Source organism: Lagenorhynchus albirostris, chromosome 11 (assembly GCF_949774975.1).
Source record: "Lagenorhynchus albirostris chromosome 11, mLagAlb1.1, whole genome shotgun sequence".
NCBI classification, from domain to species: Eukaryota; Metazoa; Chordata; class Mammalia; order Artiodactyla; family Delphinidae; genus Lagenorhynchus; species Lagenorhynchus albirostris.
Window position 1 is genome coordinate 22,247,425 of NC_083105.1, and position 21,298 is coordinate 22,268,722.

A 21,298-nucleotide genomic window follows, 5' to 3' on the forward strand; every position below is an offset into this window, starting at 1 on the left:
TATTATATTTAAGCATCTGAATATAAAGGCATTAGCACATGGTATATAATGAAAGAGAACAAGTTCCTGAGTCAGTTCTGTCACTGATTTGCTAGATATTTTCCATCAAATCACTTAACTTCTCTGATCTTTAATTTGCTCCTCTGAAAAGGGGAAATAATATCTACTCTTTGGGTAGTTGTAGTAATAAATGAGCTTATTTATGTGAAGCATTTTGGAAACTATGGAAATTAATATTCTTACTTAGTATTATCATTATTGCTTAATATTCTTTTTGCTTCTTTAGTATTATTTTGTTTGAAATCTGTAGTAGTTTTAAGATAAGAAGAGCCTACTGTACATTTGTACTCATGCCAAGGTGGCTGACTTTTTCTTGACTTAAAAGTATAATCTAAATTAATGTGTAAATCTACTGTTTATTTTATAAATGATTGCATGCACAAAAAATTAATCTTTATAAAAATGTCAAGTATTAATAGAACAAAGACTAATACATAACACCTCACAAGCGAATTGTATGCTGCAAAACACTTCGAATAAGTGACCCAATGAATTTATTATAACAGAGAGCCATTTCAAAAGTAGCCTGAATTATAATTAAAGCTTCCTACTTGTTAGGCAACATATTATGTAATCTAAGTATCACTTAAGAATCATCAGAAAAAGATGGGTAAAGGGGGAGACCTTTGGAGGTAGACAGACTTGGATGATATGAATGGGTTAGCATTTAACTAGAAACATCACCTTAGTATTAATATGTAGCAGATAGATTTGAGTTGAGATGAGATTGGAGGTAGGGAGGTAGGGAGCAGCAATGGAAAATATAAATGGATTTGAGAGATACAAGGAAAGAGTAATCAACAGGTCATGGCAACTGATCAGAGGTGTGATGGTGAGGAAGAAAAGTTCAAGGAAAGCCCTAAAGTTTATTGCTTAAGCAGATGAGTCAAATCTGACTACTATTCTTTGAAATATGGAATGTTTTTAGATGAGAAGGAAGAGAGGGATGGGTCATGTAGGACCTAACATAGGCCATTTTAAGAACTTTGGCTTTTACTCAGAGTGAAATGGGGAGTAATTTCAGGTCTTTCAGTAGAGTGACTTGATGTAACTTCTGTTTTATGAAAATTACTTCAAATCTTGTGTTGAGAATGGACTGGAGAAGGAGGATAAGTGTGAAAGCAGGAAGACCAGTAGGAGGTTATTGTAGCATTGCATTAAGATGAGAGAGGAAGTCAGTCAGCTCAGGTCAAAGGTGAAGCAGTGGAGGTGGAGAGAAATTGAGGGATGTTTTATGTATTTTTTAAGATTGAGCCTATAGGATTTCATGATAGAGTAGATATAGTGCATGAGATAAAGAGAAGAATTAAGGAAAACTGCAAGATTTTTGTCCTAAACAATTGTAAAAATGGTTTTTACTGTCATCTAACATGAGACAGGTCCTGGGAAGAGCAGATTTTGTGAACAGGGAGAAATACCAGTTCATTTTTTAAAATTGAAGTATAGTTGATTTACAGTGTTGTGTTAATTTCTGCTGTATAGCAAAGTGATTCATTCTTTTTTTATATTTTCTTTTCCATTATGGTTTATCATAGGATATTGAATATAGTTCTCTGTGGTATACAGTAGGACCTTGTTGCTTATCTATTCTATATATAATAGCTTACATGTACTAAAATTAACCTCCCACCCCATCGCTTCCCCTGCCAAACTCCCTCTACCTTGGCAGTCACAAGTCTGTTTTCTATGTCCGTGAATCTGTTTGTGCTTCATAGATAGGTTCATTTGTGTCATATTTTAGATTCCACATATAAATGATATCATATGGTATTTATCTTTCTGACTTACTTCACTTAGTATGATAATCTCTATTTGCATCCCTGTTCCTGCAAATGGCATTATTTTGTTCTTTTTTATGGCTGAGTAGTATTCTGTTGTATATAAGTATCACATCTTCTTTATCCATTCATCTGTTGATGGATATTTTGGTTTTATGCATGTCTTGGCTATTGTGAATAGTGCTGCTATGAACATAGGGGTGCATGTATCTTTTTGAATTAGAGTTTTGTCTGGATGTATGCCCAGGAGTGGGATTGTTGGATCATATGGTAACTATTTTTTGTTTTCTGAGGAACCTCCATATAGTTCTCCATAGTGGCTGTACCAACTTGGATTCCCCACCAACAGTTTAGGTGGGAATGAACTCCTTTTCTACCAGGAGTTCATTTTAAGTTTGAGATACCTATTAGATATCTGAATAGCTGTGTCAAGTAGGCAGCTGAAGTTTCAGTCTGAAGACAAAAAATGTGAACATTATCATTACATAGATGATATGGAGTAAGTGTAGATAGACGACTGAAACCTGAGCTTGATGAAAGAGGTGATAAAAGGCGACAACAGCAAAGGAGTGTGAGAAGGAACAAGGTAGGAGGACATCTTCTGGTGAGTGCTGTGTTATGAATTTAGATGACGTAAGTTATTAAGAAGGAGGGAATGGGAAGGGACATTCAACGTGGCAGAGGAGTAAGACGTGGAGATCACCTTCCTCCCCACAAATACATCAAAAATACATCTACATGTGGATCAACACCTACAGAACACCTACTGAAGCCTGGAAGAAGACCTCAGACTTCCCAAAAGGCAAGAAACTCCCCACATACATGGGTAGGGCAAAAGAAAAAAGGAAAAACAGAGACAAAAGAATAGGCACAGACCTGCACCAGTGGGAGGGAGCTGTGAAGGTGGAAAAGTTTCCACACACTAGGAAGCCCCTTCACTGGTGGAAACAGGGAGTGGGTTGGGGGGAATCTTTGGAGCCATGGCGGAGAAAACAGCAACAGGGGTGAAGAAGGCAAAGTGGAGAGATTCCTGCAGAGAGAATCAGTGCCGACCAGCACTCACCAGCCTGACAGGCTTGTCTGTTCACCTGCTGGGGCGGGTGGGGGCTGGGAGCTGAGGCTCGGGCTTCAGAGGTCAGATCCCAGGGAGAGGACTGGGGTTGGCTGCATGAACACAGCCTGAAGGGAGCTTGTGTGCCACAGCTAGCGGGAGGGGGTCCAGGAAAAAGTTGTAACTTCGTAAGAGTCAGGAGAACATTGTTTTGGGGTGCGTGAGAAGAGGAGATTCAGGGCACCGCCTAAACGAGCTCCAGAGACAGGCACAAGCCACGGCTATCAGCGCGGACATCAGACACAGGCATGAAACGCTAACGCTGCTGCTGCAGCCACCAAGAAGCCTGTGTGCGAGCACAGGGCACTCTCCACACCTCCCCTCCTGGGAGCCTGTGCAGCCCCCCACTGCCAGGGTCCCGTGATCCAGGGACAGCTTTCCCAGGAGAACACATGGTGTGCCTCAGGCTGTTGCAACGTCACACTGGCCACTGCTGCCACAGGCTTGACCTGCATTCCATACCCTTCCCTCCCCCTGGCCTCACTGAACCAGAGCCCCCTAATCAGCTGCTACTTTAACCCCTTCCTGTCTGGGTGGGGAACAGACGCCCTCAGGCGACATACATGCAGAGGTGAGGCCAAATCCAAAGCTGAACCCCAGGAGCTGTGCGAACAAAGAAGAGAAAGGGAAATCTCTCCCAGCAGCCTCAGGAGCAGCGGATTAAATCTCCACAATCAACTTGATGTACCCTGCACCTGTGGAATACCTGAATAGACAATGAATCATCCCAAAACTGAGGCGGTGGACTTTGGGAGCAACTGTAGACTTGGGGTTTGCTTTCTATGTCTAATTTGTTTCTAGTTTTGTGTTTATCTTAGTTTAGTATTTAGAGTTTATTATCATTGGTAGGTTTGTTTATTGATTTGGTTGCTCTCTTCCTTTTTATTTTATTTTATTTTAATTTATTTATTTCTTTTGCGGCACGTGGGCCTCTCACTGTTGTGGCCTCTCCCGTTGCGGAGCACAGGCTCTGGACGCGCAGGCTCAGCGGCCATGGCTCACGGGCCCAGCCGCTCCGCAGCATGTGGAATCTTCCCAGACCAGGGCATGAACCCGTGTCCGCTGCAGTGGCAGGCAGACTCTCAACCACTGTGCCACCAGGGAAGCCCTATTTTATATGTATTTATATTTTTTCCTTTTTCTCTTTTGTGAGAATGTATGTGTATGCTTCTTTGTGTGATTTTGTCTGTATAGCTTTGCTTTACCTTTTGTCCTAGGGTTCTGTCTGTCCAGTTTTTATTCTTTTTTTTTTTTTGTATAGCTTTTAACGCCTGTTATCATTGGTAGCTTTGTTTTTTGGTTTGGTTGCTCTATTCTTTCTTTTTTTAATTTTTTATTTTTAATAATTTTTTAATGACTTTCTTTTCTTTTCTTTTCTTTCTTTCTTTCTTTCTCCCTTCCTTCCTTCTTCCCTCCCTCCCTCGCTCCTTCCCTCCCTCTCTCTCTCTCTCTCTTTCTTTCTTTCTTTCTTTCATTTTTTTTCTCCCTTTTCTTCTGAGCCATGTGGCTGAGAGGGTCTTGGTGCTCCAGGTGGGTGACAGTCCTGAGCCTCTGAGGTGGGAAAGCCAAGTTCAGGACATTGCTCCACCAGAGACCTCCTGGCTCCACATAATACCAAATGGCAAAAACTCTCCCAGAGATCTCCATCTCAATACTAACACCCAGATCCACTCAACGACCAGCAACCTACAGTGCTGGACACCCTATGCCAATCAACTAGCAAGACAGGAACTCAACCCCACCCATTAGCAGAGAGGCTGCCTAAAATCATACGAAGTTCACAGACACCCAAAAATATACCACCAGATGCAGTCCTGCCCACCAGAAAGACAAGCTCCAGCCTCATCCACCAGAACACAAGCACCAGTACCCTCTACCAGGAAGCCTACACAACCCACTGAACCAACCCTACCCACTGGGGGCACACACCAAAAACAATAGGAACTACAAACCTGCAGCCTGCGAAAAGGAGACCCCAAACACAGTAAGATAAGCAAAATGAGAAGACAAAGAAACACACAGCAGATGAAGGAGCAAGGCAACAACCACCAGACCAAAAAAATGAAGAGGAAATAGGCAGTCTACCTGGAAAAGAATTCAGAATAATGATAGTAAAGATGATCCAAAATCTTGGAAATAGAATGGAGAAAATACAAGAAACGTTTAACAAGGGCCTAGAAGAACTAAAGAGCAAACAAACAATGATGAACAACACAATAAATGAAATTAAAAATTCTCTAAAAGGAATCAATAGCAGAATAACAGACAGAAGAACAGATAAATGACCTGAAAGATAAAATAGTGGAAATAACTACTGCAGAGCAGAATAAAGAGAAAAGAATGAAAAGAATTGACGACAATCTCAGAGACCTCTGAGACAACATTAAATGCACCAACATTTGAATTATAGGGGTTCCAGAAAAAGAAGAGAAAAAGAAAAGGACTGAGAAAATATTTGAAGAGATTAGAGTTGAAAACTTCCCTAATATGGGAAAGGAAACAGTCAATCAAGTCCAGGAAGCGCAGCAAGTCCCATACAGGATAAATCCAAGGAGAAACACACCAAGACACATTAATCAAACAATCAAAAATTAAATACAAAGAAAAAATATTAAAAGCAGCAAGGAAAAATTAACAAATAACATACAATGGAATCCCCATAAAGTTAACAGCTGATCTTTCAGCAGAAACTCTGCAAGCCAGAAGGGAGTGGCAGGACATATTTAAAGTGATGAAAGGGAAAGACCTACAACCAAGATTACTCTGCCCAGCAATGATCTCATTCAGATTCGACGGAGACATTAAAACCTTTACAGACAAGCAAAAGCTAAGAGAATTCAGCACCACCAAACCACCATTACAACAAATGCTAAATGAACTTCTCTAGGCAGGAAACACAAGAGAAGGAAATGACCTACAATAGCAAACCCAAAACAGTTAAGAAAATGATAATAGGAACGTACATTATTGATAATTACCTTAAATGTAAATGGATTAAATGCTCCAACCAGAAGACACAGACTGGATGAATGGATACCAAAACAAGACACGTATACACGCTGTCTGTAAGAGACCCACTTCAGACCTAGGGACACATACAGACTAAAACTGAGGGGATGGAACAAGATATTCCATGCAAGTGGAAATGAAAAGAAAGCTGGAGTAGCAATTCTCATATCAGACAAAATAGACTTTAAAATAAAGATGATAACAAGAGGCAAAGAAGGACACTACATAATGATCAAGAGATCAATCCAAGAAGAAGATATAACAATTGTAAATATTTATGCACCCAAAATTGGAGCACCTCGATGCATAAGGCAAATGATAACAGCCATAAAAGGGGAAATTGACAGTAACACAGTCATAGTAGGGGACTTTAACACCCCACTTTCACCAATGGACAGATCATTCAAAATGAAAATAAATAAGGAAATACAAGCTTTAATGATACGTTAAACAAGATGGACTTAATTGATATTTATAGGACATTCCATCCAAAAACAACAGAATACACATTTTTCTCAAGTGCTCATGGAACATTCTCCAGGGTAGATCATATTTGGGTCACAAATCAAGCCTTGGTAATTTTAAGAAAATTGAAATCGTACCAAGTATCTTTTCTGACCACAACGCTATGAGACTAGATGTCAATTACTGGAAAAAAACCTGTAAAAAATACAAACACATGGAGGCTAATCAATACACTGCTAAATAACTGAGAGATAACTGAAGAAGTCAAAGAGGAAATCAAAAATACCTCGTAACAAATGACAATGAAAACACAGTGACCCAAAACTTATGGAATACAGCAAAAGCAGTCCTAAGAGGGAAGTTTATAGCAATACAATCCTATGTCAAGAAACAAGAAACCTCTCAAACAACCTAACCTTATACCTACAGCAATTGGAAAAAGAAGAACAGAAAAACCCAAAGTTAGCAGAAGGAAAGAAATCATAAAGGTCAAATCAGAAATAAAAGAAAAAGAAATGAAGGAAATGACGCAAAGATCAATAAAACTAAAAGCTGGTATTTTGAGAAGATAAATAAATTTGATAAACCATTAGTCAGACTCATCAAGAAAAAAAGGGAGAAGACTCAAATCAGTAGAATTACAAATGAAAAAGGAGAAGTAACAACTGACACTGCAGAAATACAAAGGATCAGGAGAGATTACTACAAGCAACTATATGCCAATAAAATGGACAACCTGGAAAAAATGGACAAATTCTTAGAAAAGCACAACCATCTGAGACTGAACCAGGAAGAAATAGAAAATATAAAGAGACCAATCACAAGGACTGAAATGGAAACTGTGATTAAAAATCTTCCAACAAACAAAAGCCCAGGACCAGATGGCTTCAAGGGGAATTCTATCAAACATTTACAGAAGAACTAACACCTATCCTTCTCAGATTCTTCCAAAATATAACAGGTGGATGAACACTCCCAAACACGTTCTACGAGGCTACCATCACCCTGATACCAAAACCAGACAAAGATGTCACAAAGAAAGAAAACTACAGGCCAATATCACTGCCGAACATAGATGCAAAAAACCTCAACAAAATACTAGCAAACAGAATCCAACAGCACATTAAAAGGATCATACACCATGATCAAGTGGGGTTTATCCCAGGAAAGCAAGGATTCTTCAATATATGCAAATAAATCAATGTGATACACCATATTAACAAATTGAAGGAGAAAAACCATATGATCATCTCAATAGATGCAGAAAAAGCTTTCGACAAAATTTAACACCAATTTATGATTAAAACCCTCCGGAAAGTAGACATAGAGGGAACTTACCTCAACATAATAAAGGCCATATATGACAAACCCACAGCCAACATCATTCTCAATGGTGAAAAACTGAAACCATTTCCCCTGAGATCAGGAAGATGACAGGGTTGCCCACTCTCTCCACTATTATTCAAAATAGTTTTGGAAATTTTAGCCACAGCAATCAGAGAAGAAAAAGAAATAAAAGGAATCCAAATCAGAAAAGAAGAAGTAAAGCTGTCACTGTTTTCAGATGACATGATATTATACATAGAGAATCCTAAAGACGCTACCAGAAAACTACTAGAGCCAATCAATGAATTTGGTAAAGTAGCAGGCTACAAAGTTAATGCACAGAACTCTCTTGCATTCCTATACACTAATGATGAAATATCTGAAAGAGAAATTAAGGAAACACTCCCCTTTTCAATTGCAACAAAAAGAATAAACTGCTTTGGAAGAAACCTACCTGAAGGGACAAAAGACCTGTATGCAGAAAACTATAAGACACTGAAGAAAGAAATTAAAGATGATACAAACAGATGGAGAGATATACCATGTTCTCGGACTGGAAGAATCAACACTGTGAAAATGACTCTACTACCCAAAGCAATCTACAGGTTCAATGCAATCCCTATCAAACTACCAATGGCATTTTTCACATAACTAGAACAAAATATTTCACAATTTGTATGGAAACACAAAAGACGCCAAATAGCCAAAGCAATCTTGAGGAAAAAAAAATAACGGAGCTGGAGGAATCAGGCTCCCTGACTTCAGACTGCATTACAAAGCTACAGTAATCAAGACAGTATGGTACTGGCATGCAAACAGAAATATAGATCAATGGAACAGGATAGAAAGCCCAGAGATAAACCCACACATATATGGTCACCTTATCTTTGATAAAGGAGCAAGAATATACAATGGAGAAAAGACAGTCTCTTCAATAAGTGGTGCTGGGAAAACGGGACAACTACATGTAAAATAATGAAGTTAGAACACTTTGTAACACCATAGACAAAAATAACTCAAAATGGATTAAAGACATTAATGTAAAGCCAGACACTATAAAACTCTTAGAGGAAAACATAAGCAGAATACTCTATGACATGAATCACAGCAAGATCCTTTTTGACCCACTTCCTAGAGAAATGCAAGTAAAAACAAAAATAAGCAGATGGGACCTAATGAAACTTAAAAGCTTTTGCTCAGCAAAGGAAACCACAAACAAGACGAAAAGACAACCCTCAAAATGGGAGAAAATATTTGCAAATGAAGCAAAGAACAAAGGAGTAATCTCCAAAATATACAAGCAGCTCATGCAGCTCAACATCAAAAAAACAAACAGCTGAATCCAAAATTGAGCAGACCTAAATAGACATTTCTCCAAAGAGGATATACAGATTGCCAACAAACACATGAAAGGATCCTCAACACCACTAATCATTGGAGAAATGCAAATCAAAACTGCAATGAGGTATTACTTCATACCAGTCAGAATGGCCATCATCAAAAAATCTATAAACAATAAATTCTGGAGAGGGTGTTGAGAAAAGGGAACCCTCTTGCCCTGTTTGTGGGAATGTAAATTGATACAGCCACAATGGAGAACAGTACGGAGGTTCCTTATAAAACTAAAAATAGAACTACCATACGACCCAGCAATCTCATTACTGGGCATATACCCTGAGTAAACCGTAGTTCAAAAAGAGTCATGTACCACAATGTTCACTGCAGCTCTATTTACAATAGCCAGGACATGGAAGCAACCTAAATGTCCATCAACAGATGAATGGGTGAAGAAGATGTGTCACATATATGCACTGGAATATTACTCAGCCATATAAAGACATGAAATTGAGTTGTTTGTATGGAGGTGGGTGGACCTAGACACTGTTATATGGAGTGAAGTAAGTCAAAAAGAGAAAACAAATTCCGTATGCTAACACATATATAAGGAATCTAAAAAAAAAAAAAAAAGGTTCTGATGAACCTAGGGCCAGGACAGGAAGAGAGACACAGACGTAGAGAATGGACTTGAGGACACAGGGAGGGGGAAGAGTAAGCTGGGACAAACGTGAGAGAGTGGCATGGACACATATACACTACCAAATGTAAAATACATAGCTAGTGGGAAGCAGCCGCATAGCACAGGGAGATCAGTTCGGTGCTTTATGTCCATCTATAGGTGTGGGGTAGGGCCGGTGGGAGGGAGATGCAAGAGGGAGGAGATATGGGGATATATGTATATGTATATGTATAGCTGATTCACTTTGTTATAAAGCAGAAACTAACACACCATTGTAAAGTAATTATACTCTAATAAAGATGTTAAAAAATAAAAGGAGGGAATGATCAACTCTGTCAAATGTAGCTGATAAGTTGAGTAGGATTAGCACTAAGTTAGAATTGACTAGTGATTTAACAATGTGGAGGTCACTGCTGGCCTTGACAGGAGCAATTTTGTTGGAATTAATGGGGCAAAAGCCCAACATAATGCATTTAGGAAAGAATGGGAGGAGAGAACTTAGTGCAAATATAAACTACCTTTTTAAGGGATCTCTTCATAGGAGAAATAAAAAAAATTAAAATAAAATAAATTTTTTTTAAAAAAAGGAGAAATAAGATGAAAGAGGAGAAAAAGAGGATGGGTTCTTTTAACCAAGAGAAGAGATGGTCTTTAGATAGGAGCATGGGGAATGATGGGTCTGGAAACACAGGATGTTTCCAACATGGGTGCAAATGCTGGAAAAGGATTCATGTGGTGAGAGTCTGTGGAAGATCTTTTGATAGTTTACATGTTCTTTATGAAGTATAAAGCAGCAACATCAGTTGAGAATGAAGATGGAGGAGGAGATGTGGAGGTTGAGGAGAGAGAAGAGGGGATAAAGGAGTTGTTCAAGGAGAAAGAGAGAGTGAATGGACAAATGGGGTATGGTATGATTGCCTGGCAGCATTAAGGGCCCATTTAAAGTTCAGGTTGAACTTAACGTTAGATTAGCCAATGTGGTTCTGTCTTTTTCTGCAGCCTAGTTCAGATTGAAGGGCACACGTGCAGAGCATGTGGGAGGGTTGAATTTTACATAGGTTGTGGTTTTGCTCATTGAGTATTTTGAAGTGATTGAAGGACTAGGAAATATTAATGCAGTGAGAACAATGTTTGACCATAGAATTGAAGATGGGGAAGTAGGAGAAAGAGGACAACAAGAGAGCAAGTAACCGTGAAAAATCCATAGGATAATTGGATTGGAGATTCCAGTGAGGTCAAAGGATTGCTGGAGTCAAGGTACCAAAGACGTGGGCTTGGATGATAGGAGATGGATTCAGAGAGTGGGATCCACATGAAACCAGGAATAGTTATAATTATTAGCAATCACAGTCTTAAAGCCATGGGAGTAAGCAGCTGAATTAGCCTCTCCCCACACAGAATAGCCTTAATACTGTAGTTAAGTCAGTACATTTTTTAGAAGAAATATTTGATGTAAAGAACTGTATTTCTACATTGATCTCTGTTCATCTTATTTAAATAAATATTTCCATTTATTTAACAAATTGTGATATAGATGAACTTTACCTGAGTTTACCTCTCCTATACTTTGTCTCAATTTTCCTTGAAGTGCCAAGACCTCTCAGATTGTTCCCTGGCTGCCAAGGGCCCCCTGAGAGTGGTGTTCCATTCAAGATCACTCCTTCAGGGAGCTCTGGGCTCTTGACCACCATGCATCTTCTTGTGTAAAACTTTTTAATGACTGAGAGCCCATGTGATAAGGTACTTCAATCTCTTGGGGACCCCTAATTGTTGCCAAAGTGTTCTCTTCCCTCAAATAACAGTTTTTTTTAAAAAACAGAGGTAGTAAGAAGTGGTGGAAATTTGGTTCTATTTTAAAGGTAGAGCCAACATATTTTTTGGATGGATTTGATGTAGGGTATGAGAAAATGAAAGTGACCGAAGGTATGACTCAAAGGAGTTGTGGCTCTCTTGACCTTTGGAAGGATGGATTTGGTATTATGATGAGGAAGCTTAGTTATGGATATGAAACGCCATTGGATATACAAGTAGGTAAGCTGAGTACATAGTTAAGACAGTGATTTTTCAGTGGGGTAAGACATAGAGGGAGGAAACTATGTGATAATTTTATGTTTATCAAAAGTAAAGGGTATCAGTCACAAAAGATTGAGAAACAGTGCCTTAGACCACTGTGAATGACCTATGAGTGCTGAGTTCCTCAGTGAAATTGTCATGGACAGGTGTGTTATGAATTACTGGGAGAAAAGTAGCTGAGACTCACCAGTAATAAAACATGCTTCCTCTTTATGGAAGGTTGTTTCCAGAAAGCTCTGTGTAGATGAAGAATTTTGTGGGCTGGCACCTTTGGGCCTCTGCTAAGGAAGTTAACTACCCTGGGTAACTAATTATATCCAGTTTTGTTAGTAGTTTCAAACCATCACCTTTTTCTGGAGAAAACTGATGGGAGGGAGGAAATGTAAAAAGAGTGAAGTGGAAAAGTGTTTCTTTCCAAATGAGAGAAATAGCGAAAACAAAAGCTTTAAGTGCACAGCAGCATAAGATGCTCTTCTGCAAGGGAGAAGAAACGTTTGAGGAGAACTAAAATTAGAATGGAGAAGGTGGTATAGACCTTTCATGCTGCTCAGGGATTGCCAGAGAGGCAAACGAAGGCCTTCCTTTTAATTAGCTCACATGGAATGGAAATAGACCTCCTGAAGCTGAGATAATGTTATTCCAGCAGCCACTGGACACAGGCAGGTGAGGAAATCTTTGGCCTCCAGCCAACATGATGGCCAAAGCTGGGCTGCTGAGATGATCTTTGAGCTCCAAGCTGAGATTCAGGATGGGCTGATATGGAGGAAGGGTTGAGAGTTAGTGAGAATAATGGGTACTTACATCTTCAAGGTTTATTTCCTTAAAAATGTGCATTAAACAAATTATCTGAATTATTGATAGTTAAATTCAGTGCTTTAAGTAGACCAGGATTTTAGGTAGCCAAAGGAAAAACCATATCTGTGTAATAATAAAATATATTCTTAGTTCTTGATAATTCATGAAATGCCTCTCCTATGCTTTCCTTTTTCCTGTCCCATCTAATATCACATGACTTTTCAACAGTGCCTTTCTGTGCACATTGCACATCACACAGAAGGCAGATATAGGTTAGTCGATGCTTGACAAAGAAAGAAAATATTGACTTTTCCAATACTTAAAAATATGAGAATATATAGTTAGCTGTTGGAGTAATGTGGTTTAGTTAGTGCATACAATCAGGTGAGAACTTGTTATTCTGAGTGAAAGTAGTTGAAATGAGACTATTGGTTTATTTGGGCAGCATTAAATAAATATATTCACTCAGTACATTGCATTATGAGAAAGTTCAGGGTGCTGAGAGAGTATCTAAGAGGGAGATTGATCTCATCTGGCAGTCTGCAGAGCTTTGCCATGGGAGAGTTGGGCTCTGAGAGACAAAGAGGAATTAATGTAGCTTCAGAAATGCTTAATAAATGTGGACATTATTATTATTTGTATTGCTGTTATTACAGTCTAAGCAGTAAGTAGAGCCTAGACTCTGAGAATGCAGTACAAACAAAGAGCAGCCAGGTGGCAAGAGTCCAGGCAGGCAACCAGAATCTTAAATCTACAAAGTTGCTTGGAACAAGCAGGTCAACCTGCTGATGAGCAGAGTTGGAATTTTTGTTTATTCTATGCCCCGGTTTTATATGTCCTGGGGTGGGAGGGCAGGGAAAGCTAGAAGTTGTGTCACTGCTGGGGAGAGTCAGACTTCTACAAGTGCTCATTCATCCAACATTACAGCAGAGGTAAGAAAGCAAGTGTTCCAGAAAGTTCTTGTGTTGAAAGTCTTTTTTTAACAATTTAATTTTTATTAACTCAGTCTTCTCTTGCTTTACCTTCTGTTAATTCATGTGAAAATATAACTTCTTTGTTAGCTAGAATTTTCTTTGTAATTCAAATTCAGTGCTGCATATATCTTCTCTCTAATTTTCTTGTCTACTTTAGTTTGCTGATAGTTTTATATCTCTTGAAAAACTCTCCTTGCTATCAGTTATATTTGTGTGATATGTGTATGATCATTGCAGCTAAAAGTAAAACGGTAGGAGAAAAGCTGGTAGTAACTTTTTTTTAATAGAGGGGAAAGCCTTGGTACTTCCAGGTCATGCTATGGAGAAATCCCCTCTCTACCCCCTGTTAAAAACAGTTTCCAAACTGCTAAACCTTTTTCTCTATTCCCATCTTTATCTCTACAGTCTACTTTTGGGAGAACATTTTCCCCTTTTTTCTCCGCACCTGTCTATGTTGACTGGTGCCCTGTGTGTCTATGTGGGCCCCAGCCCCTTAAACGCAGACTTCTCTCATGTGTCTTGCCATAGCGAGCCAGTCCATGGCAGAACTTTTTCCAGATGTTCTCCTAGGTAACTTCCTACCTACTTAATAGACCAGATTTTTCCTGCCTTCCTTGTTCTAGGCTGTAGTGATCTCAACTCTTCTACCTGACTCTTGGCATCTGTGATAGGCAGAATTCTAAGATGGCCCCATGGTTCTCATCTCCTCCTCCCTGTATCCATACATTTTTGTGATGCCCCTCCTTTGAGTGTGTGTGGGACCTGTAACTTGCTACTTGCCAATGGCAAAGGTGATGAGGTATCACTTTCATAGTTACAGTATGTTTTATGGCAAAGATGAAGGGATTTTAAAGATGAAATTAAGGTCACTGATCATTTTAAGTTACTCAGAAGGGATTTTATCTTTGATGGGCTTGAACTAATCAGGTGATCCCTTTAAGAGGGCGTCTAGAGGTTAGCAACTTATAAGCAGCAGACTCTCTCTCTCTGTCTCCACGGCTGGCTTTGGAGAAGTAAATCATTGTGAGTACTGCAGCTGCACCCTGAGCCTCAGATAAGATCGCAGCCCTGGCCAATACCTGGATTGCAGCCTGGTGAAGCCCTGTGCAGAGGACCCAGCTAAACCTTGCCCAGACACCTGATTCATGTAAACTGTGAGATGGTAGATGTATGTTGCTGTAAGCCATTGTTTGTTGTGATTCATTATGCAGAGATAGAAACTGAATGCAATGTCCAATGATCCCTTGATTTGGGAGCAAGAAAGACTCTTTCTCCATCTGCCTTATCTTAAGAAACCTCCCCTGAACAGCACTAGTCCCTTGCTCTCAGTGTGATTTGAGACGTGATTGAAAGTGAAGAATTGGAAAATTGTCTCCTTTATCCTACATCCTGAAGCCCAGCTCAATTAATGCATGTAGGCATTATCTATCATACCTTTTTTTTCCAAAATAATATTTTTTATTTTAATAGGCACTAAGTTATAAAGCTAAAGTTCTAATAGTGAAATTTTAAGACAAAAGCCAGAGGGTGGGAGACTATATTAGGGATCATGCAGACCTGAGATCCCTAAATTATTGATGCTTCCCAACCAGGCCTCCTTCTCCAGGACTTGGCTTTTTCTCAAAGCTAGCAGAATTAATTTTTTCAAGCATATACCTGATTATGCCACTCCACTGTTTAAGAACCTCTTATGGCTTGTCACTATCTATATCAGAATGTCCAAATGCCTTAGCTTGCCCAACAAGGTCCTTGATAATTTGGCTCTAACTTTTTATTTACCTCTACCCAAATATACCGTGTACTCCTAAGAACATTGTTCTTAGAGTTCATGATTCTTGATTCATAATGTACTGTTCTGTCAGCTTGGAATGCCTTCCCATCTAATCTACCTGGTAAACGTGTGTGGAATTTGGCTAAGGGTAACCACCTTTGTGAAGCCTTCTCTAATTCCAACAATTCTTTATTCCATGTGCCCCCTTAGCACTCTTCACATACCTCTACTATTAGATATTTTATACAAAAGTATTTGTTTACATGTCTGTGAGCTCCTTAAATGCAGGGACCATGTCTCAGATAAGGTGAATCCCCAGTGCTTCTCGTAGTGACTGACTTACAATAGATGCTCAATAAATGGTAAATGATTGAATAATTGGATGAATATTTGCTTTGTTGGAATTCTACCACCTACTATGTGCCTATTTCTATCTATACAGTAAGGCCAGACTAGCTTTTCTCTTAACTACATTGCTTTCTTCTGAGCCACGGAGCCCACCTTTCGTTGGTTACTTCATGAAAATGCCTCAGAGAGAAATGTCATTTTTAATGTAAATTTTTTTTGCATAATTGATCTGATTTCACAGATGGAAAGACGGCAGTTATTTACATTGGGTGGCTATTCATTTTTCGTGGCTAATTATAAAGTAGTTGACCTGGCATTGTCAAAATCATTATTATCACTCTAGAAAGCAATGTATCTGATAATGTGCACTAATTTCTAATTTCCTTCTCCTTTTTATTTTAGTGAACCAATGTCTAAAGCTTAATTTTTAAAACAACAGTAAAAACTTTAGTGATCCCTGTTCTTTCACAAAGTCAAAGCAATATATAGTATGGCTTTTTTTTTCTTTCTCCAAACTGACTTTTTCTTTACCACTGCTTTTGTTAGTTTCTGCATTAGCCATGTGTGAGACTGAGAATATTGTATTAGAACCTAGAGTCTTGAAGAAAATGAGAACTTTCAACATATTAGTGGTGATCAAAATCCAATAGGCAAACTGACTACCAATGACAGAATTCTAACCTCTGGCAAACAGTTCACAGAATCTAGAGTGAACTCTCATTTATATGTGTGTGTGAATTTTCCATGACGTAGTTCTTTTTACTTAGAAAAACTAGTAAAGTAGGAAGACAAGTATGCTACAAAGAAGCAACATTTATTCCACAATCAATGATATAATTTTTATATTATCCACTGTTATAGATCTGAAACATGTCTATTGTATATCTGTGTTCTTTCGGTTAGCACAGATGTCTGTGTTCTCTTTATTAACTCAGATAATCAAGAGTGACTATGTAAAGCTAATAATAGATTTCAGATTTCCTTCTGGAAAGCACATAGCACACGTGAAAGGAAGCATTATTAACTAAACAAATCTCTCAGTTCCTAATGATTAGCATTTTGACAAGCTGTTGCCTTAGTTGAAGGATTTATATCATATATTACATAACTTCAAAGTATTTTTATATTTCTTCTTGATTTGAGTACTAAGTAAATAGTACTAACTTTCATCTAAATGTAAAGGAAACCTTCAGTTCTATTTTAGTCCCCATAGCACATTTCCTAGACCATTGATAGGCCATAAATTTGCAACTGGGTTTTGTTTCTACTATTAATTATAATCATCTGGAACAGGGTAAAATTACAACAAATAATATATTAAGGCCTCTAAGCTAAATAGTTTGCTATTTACAAACAGTATATTTGCTCCCTGAGGTTGCCATGCAGAAAATTAAAACTAGAATATCAGATTCAAAGTGAACCTGAACCATTTCCCCATACCTTGTATTTGATATAGTCCCTTTCAGGCAATTATTAGTTATTCTTAAAATTTTATCTTTAATATACTTATCTAAAACCAGATATTTAGTATTACATAAGAGCTGGTGTCATATTTTCATACTATCTAAGGAATCCCAAGCATATGAGCTATTGTGGTTAAGGCCTTAATTATTGGTTGGTTATAAATATAAAACTATATATAAACACTAAACAAAAATTAGTTGTATTATCACATTTATTAATATTACTAGATAGAGAAAGTTCATTCATTCATTTAGCAAATACTCATTTAGTACTTATGAAATACTAATACCCAGGCAAAATACTGGGTATACAGTAATGGAAAGACATGACCCCCTCTCCTCAAAATGTTGTGTTAAGGAAAAAATTAAAATCTATTGTTATTATATTATTATAATATGAACCTAGATTTGGGAGCATATAAATCTGCCTAGGAGAGTTAGGTAATACTTGTCCTATGACTTGAAGAATTTATCAAATGGATATTGTAGGAATATGGTGAGGGAGGAAAGGAAATAGAGAAAGGTAGAAAAAGCAGAGCCTTTAGAACCAGAGAAATTTGGACATAAGTCCTTATTTTGCCACTTAACTGTGATCTTTTCATTTCTTTTGAGATAATACAGATGGCCATACCTAACATAGGATTTTGCACATTGTAGGCACTCAATAAATATTATCCCTTCTCACCAACTTTGAGCCTCATGACAACCTTGCAGATAGATATTTAGAACTGATTGTATTATCAACATTTTAAAGCTGAGGAAAGTAGGTTCACAGTGCATCAGGAAACTTGCTTAAGGTCACACAACTAGGTTAGTGGCAGAGCCAGGCCTAGAACCTAGATCTCTTGACAAAACTTTTTCCACTATGTTACAACAAGGATTCCGGCTTGTGAAAACGCTAATCATTAGGAACTGAGATATTTGTTTAGTTAATAATGCTTCCTTTCATGTGTGCTATGTGCTGTCCATGCATTTAATTATTTATTCAGTCAATAAACATTTCTTGAGCAACAACTAAATATCAGACATGTTACCGTGCACAGATGATACAGTGGGGAACAAATGACATTGCCTTCATTGAGCTGAGTCCATCAGAGAAACTGACTTCTTACCAGCAACTTCAATAAATCCTAATGAGTGTCGTGCAAGGGCACATTTAGGTGCTCTGGAATGTGTGGCAAGAAGACTTATTCTGATCAAGGAGGTCTGGCAAGTCCTGTGTGAGGAAGTAATATTTTTGTCAAGACCTAAAGAGTAAGCAGGAGTTATCTGGACGGAGAGGAGAGAATGTTTTTCCAAACAGTGGGAGGTTTGGCAAAGAAGTAAACGAGAACATGATGTGTTCAAGGGACTGAAACTGATCCAAGATAGCAGGATCAGAGAGCCTGAGTAAAAGAATGGCCAGGGGTGACTCTATAGAGATTGGCAGAGGTTATGTTGTAGGGGGCTCTACAAGCCATATTAAAGAGTCTGGATTTTATTCGAGGGGAAAAACATTGCAGTTTCCACACTACATAAAAAGTCTGGCCAGTGGGGAAATGGGGTCTGAAAACTGACTCCTTCTCTGTTCATCCCAGAGAGAAAACAGTTACTCTTTTTTTTCAAGTTTCTACAAAGGCTCATATATAGCATACTATAGGCTTGCTGTGGTCCTAGTGGGAAAAGCACCTAAGGTTTTAAGCAGCAGAGTGATAACTGATTTGCATCTTTCCATGTTCATTCTAGCTGTGCTGTAGCTACTCTTAGAGACTAGGTGACACAATAAGTGAGACTGGGCATGGGTGAGTCAATGGCAGCTTAGATTGGGGCTTGTATCTCTGGGGGAGAAAAGAAGTGAGATGCTTAAGATCTAGACATTAAAGGATTTGTGATTGGCTATGGAAGTTAGAGGAGAAGGGTATGGGAGGAGAAAAGGATTCTCCTCACTCTCCTGGCTTGAGCAGAAAACCATAGGAATCTCCGGTACAATATCTAAGACTTTAATGTTGAGAGAAAGCTGCTGGAGTTATTATATGGTGGGAAGATGTCAAAATCAGCTGGAATAGAGGACACAATAAAAGCATTTAAAAGTCCTTTGGGGCCAACAGGCATGACATTACATTTAAGGTAATGGTTCTCTTTCATTCTTTCTTTTTTCCTTGCTGGAAAAGCTGTATCCCTTTGTTATTTTCATTTTACTTCATAGGCCATTGTATATTTCCATTTGTCTAAATTTGTTCTACAGGGACATTAGTTGTTACCTGACTTTAGTTTTAATTTAAAAGGAAAAAAACTCACTGTAATTATGAAGAAGATTGGGCATGTGAGCACCTGATTCATTTCCCTGGGTGGCACCATGACTCACCCTCATTAAAGCAGTTTTGCTTTGAGGTGCCTGATGCTGTATCAGTTTGGAACTTTCTGTGTCCTTTATGTGAACAATAAGATAAGTTTCTCTCATGGGTCATTCACTGCTCTTCATCTCTACCATGAGTCAGATGTTTGCATTTCAAAACATTATCCTGCCTGCAATTTTCCTCTTTATAAATTATGCAGAGAACTTCTACCAACAACAGATTCTCATTTACTGACTTTTTGGATTTGTATCTGTAAAACATGTTCTACTTGTTTTGCGATAATTCAGTGAACAGTTTTATGGCCAACAATAGGGTACTATTTTATTTGTTTTATCATCATTGTCTAAACATCAAGTACCTCATTAGATAAAAAACACAATCATTTGTAACTGAATTCAAACGCTGATGATTAAGTCACATGAAAAGCCCTCCCCTGATTCTTTGCCTCTAATTATATTAGGGTTCCTCCCTTTCACATTCAACCTCCTAGAAAGAGTTGTCTGTACCTCCTGGACTCATTTTCTCATCTCTCAGTCACTCCCCCAAAACTACTCTAATATTCCACTGAAATTTCCTCAGTTAGGGCCCCAAGACTGTTTATTCCTAAATATAATGGATAAAGTCTTTATCTTACTTGACCAATCGGCTACACTTAACCCATGAAACACTCTTTGCATGGGGCTGTGTTACACCACACTCTCCTGGTCTTCCTTCTACCTCTCTAGTGTCCATTTTGGTCTCCCATTCCTACAAGGTTACTGTTCTTCAAGGTTCGAAACTAGGTTCTCTCCTCCTCTCACTCTAAAGACTGCCTCCAGATGATCTCAGCCACTTTATATGGCTCTTTTGTTTAAACATGTGCTGATGTTACTCAAAGTTTTATCTCCAGGCCAAAGTGGAGTTCCAGACCTCTAAATTCATATTTCTCCTTGACCTCTCCACTGAGATGTACCACCAGTACTACAAAGTCAACGTCTCTGTGTTAGTTTCCCAGGCCTGCCAGAAAGAAGTACCACAAACTGGGTGGCTTAAAACAGTAGAAATTTATTCTCTTAAGAGTTCTGTATGCTAGAAGTTTGAAATCAAGGTGTCAGGGGCCATGCTACTCCTGAAGCCTCTTGGGAAAAATCCTTCTTAGCTACATCAGCTTCCAGGAGTTCCTTGGATTGTGGCAGCATAACCATAGTCTCTGTCCCCAATTTCTCATGGCCTTCTTCTCTGTCTCTATGTCCTTTCCTCTTCTTATAAACCCACCAGTCATTGGATTTGGGGCCCACCCTAATTGCCTTTGTTTATTTGTTTTGTTTTTATTGTATCATAAGCTTCATGATTACAGAGAGTATACCTTTCTTCTGGAATCCCTGGAAACTAGTACAGTGTAGGTAAATGAATTGTTGACTAATAAATATTTATTAAGTAGAAGGATGAAGAAAAGAAGCAAAGCAATTAATCAGAAATAACTAATCTGAAAAATGATAAGCAGGCTAAAGTAATTTTAGCTGTGAATTTTTAAAATGTGGCTAAATGTAATTTTTTCTAGTCAGTATACTAACAAAGTACATTAAGAATCAGTCAAACCTTATTTTAAGCTCATTTAAAACCTTCTTCTATAGTCCTGCAAAAATACATCATTCTCATAGATGCTGGAAAATACAATTATATTCCCCACTGCCTATTTTATAACTGGGGCTCTTTACACCCCTTCTTTATTAATGAAAATGTTCCTGCTTTTGTTGATACTACAGGATGTGATATTGTTTCCTAAATATTTC

At 38.4% G+C, this 21,298-nt stretch overlaps 1 protein-coding gene across 6 annotated transcripts in view; it reads left to right on the forward strand.

Annotated features, from left to right (window-relative positions):
• The window catches only part of ANKS1B (ankyrin repeat and sterile alpha motif domain containing 1B), a 1,163,439-nt gene that overhangs the window by 532,322 nt on the left and 609,819 nt on the right, over positions 1-21,298 (forward strand). The window lies entirely within an intron of this gene.